Raw genomic sequence first — 12,001 nt, 5'->3', positions numbered from 1 at the left:
GTGTAGATTGTTGAGTAATAGATGTTGATCGTAATTAACACAAGAACTAGGTCAATTGTATCATCAATATCAAATTTAGCATCATATCATAACGTTGGGTTAGTGAAATAGGGTACATTTCTGTATTCATCAGAATTAGATCCAATCCCAACAACACATTACCCTACGCAATCCATGAATGAATTAGAATATATAAAACAACTCTAAAAACCAATACATTCTTCAATTCCCATCAATTAATAAGTAGGATACAAGATTTAGGGAAATTGGGGAAAGGGTATGATCTATAAAAAAATTCCCACAACTAACATCAATTACACAACAATCTACACTAAATAAGTCATATGCAATCTTAATTTAACATAATAAATCATCAATTTTAACATTAGAAGAAAACCCATTTGCAGAGAAAAACCCTAAGAATTTGGGTAATTGTAAACAAACTTTGAGAGGACCTCTTTGGAAAAGGAATGCCAAGAGTTAAAAACTCATACCATTATAAATATTTATCAACAAAGATTGAGTAACATCCTAGATAAATTGCTCTTCTTCTTCAAGCTTTCTTCTTCCTTTATTGGATATGAATATAGAGAAAAGGTACAGAGAGGTGAGAGCTTTTGGGTTTTTAGGTGCGGTCCCTTCGTGGACCTCTAGGGAAAACCTTGGGTAGTTGGATGTGGACGTTTTTACTCTATATACATGGTTTTACCTATTGAAAGTAACTTTACAAGTTTTTACCACATGAAACACCTTTATACCTTCCCGAAACCTAAGGACATTTCACTAGTTCAATTTGACTATCTTCCGGACGACTTGGACATTTCTTGTCGCTTTCATTCTAAAACGTACCAAATGCCTTATATACATTATATTTGACCTTAAAAAAGTTTCCTAATCCTAAGAAACTCTTGTAAGGCTCTAGAATAGGTTTTATACTTTCGAAAGGTTACATTATCGCCCCCCCCCTTCCTTAGGAGCATTCGTTCCCGAATGGCAGTTAAATTTTTAATTTGAAGGAAGTGATATACTAAAGACAAGGAGGAACACAAACAACATATCAAAATCAACATGACTTACAACTCAACCAGTGTTTCAGAACTCCAACCGACAAATAATCATGGCATTTACACAAGTAACTCAAAATATCAATTACTTTCACATGGAAGAGCTTAACATCACAATATGAAGATTTTTTTCCTCAACGATAACAATAGCTCATCATAGCATCAAAGAGTCAGTTATGTCAAAAATTCTTTAAAAATAAATCAACACGCTCAATATAACTTTATGAAGGAAACAACATACCAAATACACAAATAAGTGCAAATCAAGCAAAAGAGTGTTTTTCAAAAAACATCATTTTACTAAAAACCATTTACCATAATATGCATATCTTTTCAAATTCAGTTAATTTCAATTAGCTCATTCTTTTCATATTCAATAGGAACAACAAACATTGATTAACAAAGAGATGAGAATGACAAGACTTCATGTCGGCCTCAGCCTTCCATGTTGCTCCCTCAACTAGGTGGTTTCTCCATAGAACTTTTATGGTGGCCACCTCTTTGTTCCTCAATATTTTCACTAGAAAATCAAGGATTTTCATCGGAACCTCTTCATAAGGGAGCTTCTCATCCACTCCTAGGCCCTCAATTGGATGAATGGACTCGGGGTCTCCTATGAACTTCTTAAGCATGGACACATGGAAAATCGGGTGAATCGAAACTATCTCACTAGGTAATGTCAACTCATATACAACCTTTCCAAACCTTTGAAAAATTCCATAAGTACCCACATAACAAGTACTTAACTTCCCTTTCTTGCTAAACCTCATCACCCCTTTCATGGGTGAAATTTTTAATTACACCTTATGTTACGCCCTTAAAATGAACTAAAGTATCTAGATACTCACATAAGCATAAAAAGCTTAATTCCATGTCAATAATTTTTTTTTTGTAGCTTGCATAATTGATTTGAAGTCATTTGGAGGTCAAACGTCCAAGAAGTTTCAAAGTTGGTCTTTGGACGTGCTAGTGTGTCCTTGTATGTTTGCCTTTTTTTTATGTGTTGTTTGAAGTACAAAAACAGTGGAGTTGAATCTAATATCTTAATAGACATGTTAAGGGTAAAAACGTTTAGGTACGACTCCCCGTGGACCAACCTAAGGACCCCCAAGGAGGACCAAACATTGGACAAGAGACTGCCCAAGGAAACGTGCAGCAGCTGGATTGAGGGTCCAGCCTCGCGACACACGCCTAGAACACACTACACTGCCTAAAAAATTATTTGGTGAAGATTAGGGAGGCTACACCGCGATGTCCAGCCCACTCCCAGATCCGGTTGCATCGTTTTAAGTCAATTTTGACATGTCTAAAAGTCCCAATTCGAATGGGGGTGTTTAGGTAACTTAGGTGGACGTTTGATAACTAATTTTAGGACCTTTTTAAACCCTTTACCAAAAAAAACCCAACAACCATTAGGAAATTAAATTCCCAGAGCTCTCTTCGCTTCCAAAAACCCCCAAAATCTCCATTAAAGACCAAACTAGAGAAAAAGATATGAAGGTGGATTCTTAGAGCTATATTCTAAGATTTTCATGGGCTTTTTAATATATAAGGTATTTTGATCCTTCATCCATATATAAGAATTCATCTATGGAGTCCTTTCAAAATTTTTCTAAACATGAATTTTAAGTCAAAAAGTCTATCTTTCAATCTAGCCATGAGTTCATTCTCAAATTCTATGTGATGACCATTATTTGATCATGTTGACCAATGTACACACACTTCATGCATATCTATGAGTAGGATAGATTCATAATGATTAAGGAAAGGATAGATCTCCTATGCATCATTACCTATTTATATGCATGTGAAGTATATGGTTAACAAAGTTATGAACATGTGTAATTTGGGGTGTTATTTGAAGGTAGATCTCACATTTTATGCGCGCACACATGGTGAATCATTGTATGAATATGTGAATGGACATTCTTACATGAAGTAGGTTCTATGATGAAAGGATATTCTCATCTTAGAATTCTTTGGGCTATATGATGTATGAAGGAGCAAGCTCCTAAATCCTTCTTTATGAATTAATACACTAAATGCTTAAATATATTTAAAAAGGGGGTTAGGGCCTAGCACAAACTGAGCATGACAAATGATTGTGGGGTCATCACGTTAGTAAGTCCAGCTTGCCACCAAGAGAACCTTCATGTTAGTAAGTCAGGGTTCCAAACATAGATGTTGTATCATGAGATGGGAACCTCCACACTAGTAAGTCAAGGTTTCTAGAAGCAATCTCCATGTTCCATAACTATGTGCTTCCATAGGTTATAGCTTGTGGTTCCACCTAGAATAGCTATGTACGAACGGTTGCATCTTCGACAAGTGTTAACCCTATCTTTTCAATGTGGGAGTAATACATCGGATTCCATATAGCTCACATGGTCTATGTCTGTTATGGATATGTCTCCCGAAGGTTAATAATTAACTAAGATAAAAATATGAACTCTAACATAAATTCGTTGAGAAGTGAACTTCGTATAGAAGGACTATTGAACCTACTTATACATTGCACTACATGACTTCAATAAAGGATACAATTGGATACCCTTATGAAGTAAACACTTATGTTTTGTATGACTTGTATGAATAAATTGTTAAGTGACTTTGGTATGATTAAGACATGAACTATGTGTATGTGTATGAATGAAACTTATAGCTTCTAAATAAGATTACTTATTATATGTGGGGGTATGGGACTTCATGTGTACATTGAACAAGTAAGATTATAAAGGAGTTATGAGGATAGTTTAGCTATGATGTGAACTAAATGATTTATTACTAATGTTGTAGTAAAGGAAAGAGTGTTTCTATGATACTATGAAGTATGTGGCCTTATGTCTAGTTGTAAATGAAAGTGTTATGACTTTTTAAGCATGTTATACCTAGTGTAGGGTGACTTCTTAGATACGCTTAGTGGAAGTAGTATTATGATATGCTACCTACATATTGCACTAGTGTGACTTAGGAGTTGTCTTTGGTGATGGTCCTTATGTGAAGTTGATGTCTATGATGTGCTTATGACTTGTGAATATATGTGGTTGTGTTTATGAAAGAAATTTATGAAAGACTATTGTAAGGTGACTTCAAGGGGATACATTGTATTTAGTATACAAGAGGGCTAGTTAAGGAAAGAAGTAAGATAAAATAGAGTTTATGTAGTGTATATAATTTATATGTCTTAAAGTATTATAAGTTTTTTATGTGCTATTATGAGTATTATCCATGTCTATATGATGTATGTGAACTATATTTTGCTTATATGTGCCTATGTTCATTAAGTTTACTAACCGACATGTTGCATAATTTGAAATGAAATATCCTCTTTAAATGCTTGTTTTTGCATGGTTTCCAACTTTGTGCATTATTGTACTAATACCATTCTTCTTCATCTTTTTACACAAAGTGTAGGTGCTAATGTATAAAGGATGTCTCCTAATTGAAAATCATGGATAGATCTCCCAAGTTCAAGTAAAGGGACCCTTATGAATCAAGGGTTTCCTATGTCAAGATGTTCCTAAAGTTACTGTATAGCTTAGACTTATATTTTATGTTGTTAAGGGTCGTGCCCCTATTTTGTTCTATAGAGATGTGTCTAAAGATGGCAAATAGACATTAGACTCTAACTATGTAATACGAAGTTTCTATATATATACAAAATAATGTTCTAGCATATGATGTGCTATGAAAAGTTTTAAATTTTCAGCTATTTTCATGATTATGCAATGAAAGAGGTATAAGGGTTTGTCTTACACTTATGAGAGGTCGATAACGCCATGTTAAGATTTAACGATGCCATAACTTCTAGTGTATACCCTTGGGTCATAACAAACTTGGTATCAAAGTATAAGATTTTGTGTTTTGTCCTTAGGTTTCAAAGTCTCGGATTGCCAAGTCTAGTGAAGTCATTGAACATCGGTATTGAGTCTCGCCACATCTATGAGCGAGACGCTATAGGACCATATAGTTTTCCTTCTTCACTATTCTCATGTGGTACCATAAAACTTAACTCTATAAGATCTCTCTTTTGTGTTTTCTTGTTCGATGGTCTTTTAGATGTGATTGCTTGGACGAGATGGTATTTTAAGCTTGAGGGAGAAAATGCAAATTTTTTTATGCTTAGCATGTTTTATGGTTAAGTGAGTATATGTGAAGGCAAATTTTAGTATATGTGAATGTAGTTCCAATTATTGTTATAGGTAGCTTATGGGGAATGAGATGTTATATTGAGAAGTTATAAGGTATGATTATAGCTTGTTAATAGTTGTTATGGTCAAATGGGGTTCCCCGTGGAATGATAGAACGCCTTATGATTATTTTAATTGGTAGCATGATTTTATGATATAGGCTTGAAAAGTCTTTGAGAATGTGGTAAATAATGAAAAAGACTAATGATACCTTTGCATATGTGGAATGCTTCATGATTGTCCTTGTATGGATTAGACCTTCTGTTTAAGCTAGCTCCTAAGGAGGTGACATGGTGTGTTGAGCCTTGCAAGATGATTGTGAAATATTCTCTTTAATGGTTGAAACCTTATGACTAATAAATAATTTCCTCTATGAACCTATTGTAAGAGTGGAAAAAGGATTTTATTCTATAAGTGGGAAGTGTGATTACCCTAAGGTAACTTAGAGGGATGTATGATATGTACCCCTTTAAATCTTCAAGAAAAAGAGAGAATTGAGGTTGACCTACTTTGAAGTGGTTAGTTGTCTTTTAATCTTGAATAAGTATGGACAATTGAGGAAGTGCTTAGATTTTACATAGGCATGAGTGGTTGGAAAGTTTCACCAAAAAGTGATGACCCTTCTAGGTTGGTCTTGATTTTCCTTGACCTTGGTGCTTAAGGGCATGATGTTCTTTGGATTCCCTTAGTGGGGGATAATGTGCATAGATTATAAGATTCTTTTAGGGCTCTTGTTGTCCCTATGTAGAGTTCCCTTGAACTTCCCTAGGTTGAAATCACCTTGAAGTGTTTGTAAGAAGGATGTTCATAAGTTTAGATCCCATGAGAAGGATGATGTGCTTAGTCAATAGGGTTGGTAAGCTATTATTCCCTTAGAGTTGAGAGGACTTTTTCTTAAATGAGTTTGTCCTAAGAAGGGGAGGATGATTCTACTAGTATGATTTTAGATATCCCTATAATTTGATTCTATTCTTACTCAAGCTTGAAACCAAAGAGTGACTAAGTAGCTTATTCATGATAGGAGTATTGCATAAAAGGATAAGTTGCATTTTTCCATATTAATGCATGTTTTAAATGACACTATGTTATTATATTATGAAAGGTCATTATTGCATAAGAAAGGAAATTTTAATAAATTTTCATGTCTCTCAAGTTGTTGTGCATCCTTGTATGATAAATGTGAAATATGCTTTAATGAGATATCTTAATGAGAATGCTTGATCATTTATGATGTGCGGTGTATGGACCCACAATGAAATTAAATCTCCTTCAAGTGTGATAAGATGAGTCTTTTTGAAAAATAGGTGACTTTTGAGATTTTGGGAAGTGTTATTATAGGCTCACTCTGTAGAAGTGATGGTTTGTCTAGCGAATGTCATTTGGTATGCCTATAAAATGTGAGAAATTTCCCTTACTGATTCATGTTTATGAAATCTAGCGATGTGCTAGAAATACAAAAAATGTAAATTTTACTTCCTAATGTTGTAATGTGGTTTGTGTGACCTACCATGTTGATTTCATTTGGAAGGAAGTATAAGCATAATGTAGTTTTGAAAAAATAAATCATCCACAATATGAATTAACCTCTATGCATTGCTTTTATGACAACTCTATGATGCCATGTGTATATATTGTGGCCAGAAGATCATTATAATGATGGGTTTATGTTTAATTAGTGTTGTAATTACAAATTTCAATCTAATTTCATGAAGAAACCATGATCCTCCTAATTTTTCAAATTGTCCTATAACGTGGGTCAAGACGGAAGAAGTTAAAAATTGGTCTAGGCCATAAGTTGAAACCAGATGGATCTATTAATACATACAAGGCTAGGCTAGTTGCAAAAGGTTTTAAATAACTTGAAGGTCTATATGACATTTATGTGTTTTGTGAATGGTTTGCTCACATACAAGTAGACACACAAAAACCTATGAATATCTAGTCAATAGAGAGGCCTTGAAAGGTGTGATTATGTGTACCTTAAAACTAGATAGGTGCTTGATTATGCTATAAGCATATAAAGAGTCAATAGCCTAATCCTAATTTAATAAGATAAAGTTAATAAAGGCTTTCCAATAAAAAGGGAACTTAGCTTAGCACCGAGTGAGCTTGGCAATGAGAGGGCAATGAGAGGTGTTGGCTTCCTTTTGAGGAAGATTCACCATTGGTTTCTCATAGCGTGTTGACTTCACTTGGAGAAACAATCACCTACGGTTCCACATGAGGTATTGACTTTCCATGAGAAAGATTCACATGATTTCTCATGAGATGAGGCTCCAAATGCCAATGAGCATATAGAGGGTTATGTATATCTCCTAGATCATAACTATGCTTGCCACATAGGATCTAGCAAGTGACTTCACTTGTATGCTAGCATGTGTTAATGTTCCATTTTGTCTAGGTAAGAACACGTTCCCTTGGTGTAAGGATCTACAATAAAAATTCCATGTAGCACGCATGGTCTTAGTGTCGGTTAAGGCTATAGCTTCTCTACAATAAAATGTACAATGGAAGTAAATTAAGGACCCTAACTAGGATACCTAAAGATAGTTGCTTAGTGTAGGTAGGGGGTTTGATACTTCACTTTTTCATTGCACAAGTGGCTCTAGAGGCATGTCATTGGAAGGTGTTCTAATGCATGTGTCTATTTATATGTTCCTTATGCATGACTTTATAGTAATTGTCTAGTTGTTGTGATGAAGTGCATGGTATGAGTTATAATGGATCAAAATGAGTTGGTGTTTCCCTTATATGAACAATGTTGGTCTTAATGACTATATGATAAATATCTTTCTTGACATGAATGAAGTGTCTTACTTACTATGTTGATGTATGAATTGGATGTTTAAGCTTGTGGTCTCATGATATGTTTCGTAAGTATGTGTGAGGTTATAGGGCTTCACATGTACATTGCACTAGTAGACTTAGACTGGAATTTTGAATAAGGTCTTATAAGGCTCTTATTTGAAGTGTAGTGAAAATCTGTTCAAGTAAACTATCGTTCACTATAAAATCTATATGGTTTTGACTTAAACATGTCTAGTTTCTACTATACTTCTATGATGGTATGTGATGGATTATGTAGGATGTATGAATGGTTCCTTTTGTCCTTAAGGTGATGTATTGCACAAAGTGTCATTAGATGGTTACTTGGGAGGTTAATGAGTTAAAGAAAAAGATGTTCACTGTAAAAGGGAATTAGTTATTGTGAAGTGGAAATAGCTTACTCTAAACATATGTGTGGCAGCAGAACCGGTACCTACCGGTTTTCGGTCCGGTCCATCCTGGTCCTGTTCGGTACCGGTTTAGTACCGGTTAGGACTGGAAATTTCTGGTTCTGGAACAGGAACCGGGACGGAATTAGGTAAATTCCAAAATTTACCGGTTCCGGTAATTACCGGTCCGGTCCGGTCCGGTTAAAATTTTTTTTTTATAATATAGTCGTTACTAGCCGTTGGGTAACAGCTAGTGGTCCCCCCAATGACTAGTTGAAGAGAAATTTATCCAATAGGGCCCCTACCCCACCCCTAACTTTTTTAATACCCTAAAGTTTTAAAAATTACACTTTAACCCATTTTTTAACTTATAAATACCCCTAAATTTCATTCTTTTAAATCACAATATCATCTATTCATCTTCTACTCTCTCAGCTCTCTACTCTCTATCTCTAATCTCTAATTCTATAATATATAATATCTTAAATTCAGGTGTTGCCTTACTTTGTCTTTGGAAATAAGATTTGGAGCTTCAAAATTCCATTTTCAACTTTCCACGTTCGGCTTTCGGCGGTCATAAATGTCTAATTTTTTAAGTAGACGTTCGGTACATTCGTTCTAACTTTTATTTTACGTTTCATTTATATTTAAATAATTATTTATTTATTTTTTATTTATTATTTGCATAATTGCATAACATTTTTCGTATAATATTTAATCTCACCTTTAATTTTTTAATATGGATTTCGGTAAAAATATTGTTCAAAAAGGAAAGGGGGGAAAAAGTGCATTAGAGCGTGGAAGAAATATTTGTAACTTTACATCCTCCGATAATGCAAAAACCGGTAGTTCTTCTAAATTAAAAACTAAAAAATCTACTATATTAAGAATAAATACGGATGATTATACACATGTTGACGATACGGTTTTTAATATTGATAGTAATTCAGGATTAGATACTTATCATGAACATTTACAACGTCGCTTTGGTAATTTTGATGAGGATTTTCGTAGTGATAATGATAATGGTATTGATAATTATACTGATACACCTACTTTTGATGATGATGATGATGAAACTCAGCCACCTACGGCTACTACTACTCCTAGTCCCGCTCCCTTTCGTTGTCCTGCCCCAGTTCTCCAGTACATCCTAGGCCTAAGGTAGAACGTGTTAAAAAATCGTTTGTTTGACAATTTATGACACAAAACAAAGATAAAACACAAGCTATTTGTAATAAATGTAAACATATATTAAATCATAAAACTGTGGGCAAATCTGGCGGGACGGGACATTTGAGTAGTCATTTAATGTCTTGTTGTAAAAATGAATTTTGGTAGGCTAAAGCGGTAGCGGAAGCTAAAAACAACGGTACCCCCTTCCTGAAAATGTAGGAGTAGGCGGCTCTAAAATGGTACAAACACAATTAAATCCGTCTAATGTTTCTGGCTCTAGTTTACTATCTTCATATAGTAGAAAAAAAAATCTTGAAGAACTAGCTAAAATGATATGTGTTATGGGTTTGCCATTTAGTTTTGCTGAAAATCCCGGTTTTATACATTATATTCAAATTGTATATAATTTAAATTTTAAAGGTTTTGCTAGAAATACAATAAAAAAGGCTGTATTTGATTATCATGCACAACATTTTCAATATCTTCGTTGTTTATTTTATTATAATACTTGTAAAATAGCTATTACTTCTGATATGGGTCGTAGTGTAAATAGTAACGATTATTTGACTGTTACTGCACATTGGATTGATGAAAATTGGTATATGTAAAAAAGAATTTTAGGTTATAAATGTTGTCAAATGCAAAAAACCGGTAGTTATATTGCTCAAACTATTTTAGATATTTTACAAAGTTATGGAATATGTGATAAAATAAGTAGTATAACCTTAGATAATGCTTCAAGTAATAATTCTGCTGTTCAATATTTAAAAACTACACTTTGTCCTTTCTATGGTGATAATTATCATATTAGGTGTACTGCACATATATATAATTTGATGGTTAGAGATGGTGTAAATATGTATGATAACAGATGTACGAAAGTTGAAAATGCATGTCATTTTATATTTAAATGTCAAGTTAAGTCTCGGCGTAAAGATTTTTAAAATTTGGTCAGAAGGCGTCTTTAGTGCAACAAGGTTCCAACTTGGAGAACATAGGCATTCACTAGCAGCCGACAGCTTGGAGATATCGGTATTATTTTGAGATTGGATTAATGTCGAGAGAAGAAATTTTGGTCGTGAACCACTACCGACCAAATTTCAAGATGACGTTGATGAAGTAATGCAGGATTATAGTGACAACGGGATTGAAGCAATGGAAGATCTTTCTATTCAACCTATTCCCGAACATGTTACTAATAAAATGTTGAATGATTTACGAAGGGATTTATATGGTGGCACCAACTATTAGTAGAAGTATGATAATTCGAGATTTAACTCAAACTAATATTTTTGTAAATGTAATTGTAATATCAAATATATATTAATAAAAATATAGGTTATTCGCCTTAATTTGTTTTTTAATATTGTTATATTAAATTTAATTTTTGATATAGTCAATTTTAAATTTTATAACTTTAAAGTTTAAATTCAAAAATTTCAAACTTTAAGACTTTGAAATTTAAATTTTATAACTTTAAAATTTGAATTTAAAATTTTCAAATTTAAAAGTTTGAATTTCAAGTTTGAAAATTTAAATTTGAAACTTTGAAATTTTGAAAATTTTAAATTAAAACTTTAAAGTTTATAACTTTAATGTTTGAAATTTAAATTTAACTTTAAAATTTGAATTTAAAATTTTCAAACTTTAAAGTTTGAAAATTTAAATTTATAACTTTAAAGTTTGAAATTTAAATTTTTAAATTGCTTAATTATTATAATAAAAATTAGATTCAATTAAAAAAAATATTTAAATACCGGTTCGTCCCGTTACCGGTCGGGTATACTACCGGTTTACTTCCGGACCGGGACGGAACATTAATTCTATGTGTGATTTGATATGTTTTTTGGCCTCTGAATCTGTGTATATGGAGTTTGTAAATGATATTAATGCTATTATATAAAGGTTTCAATGAAGATTTTCTCAAAAAGTCATGACGTATGATTTCTAGAAAATGTTCCTTTCAAATGCATATTTTTGCATGGTTGCTATACATAATGCATTCTTGTACTAACTCCGTTCTTATCTACTTTTTACACAAAGTTTAGGTTATAGATGTCTAAAGTATGTCTCTATCACCAGCCCTCAACTATACTTGATCAAATCAAGATCTTCGTTTTTTCTTTTTCAGGATTTACTACACATAGAAACTTCCATAAACTGATCAAATATGATTGAGGAGCTTGATATGTGATTCCCAAGCTCAAGGAAAGGAATACTTAAGTCCAAGGAATCCTAAGTCATGTCTCTACAGTAAAGTTCTAAAGTGTAAAAGTTTACTTGTGTATTATGTTATAAGGGTCGTGTTCCTAAAGTACTCCTATGATGTTGAGCATTGGATGGAAAAAAGAGATTA

Source organism: Solanum lycopersicum, chromosome 4 (genome assembly GCF_036512215.1).
Source record: "Solanum lycopersicum chromosome 4, SLM_r2.1".
In the NCBI taxonomy this organism is placed as follows: domain Eukaryota; kingdom Viridiplantae; phylum Streptophyta; class Magnoliopsida; order Solanales; family Solanaceae; genus Solanum; species Solanum lycopersicum.
This window is presented reverse-complemented; position numbering follows the sequence as displayed.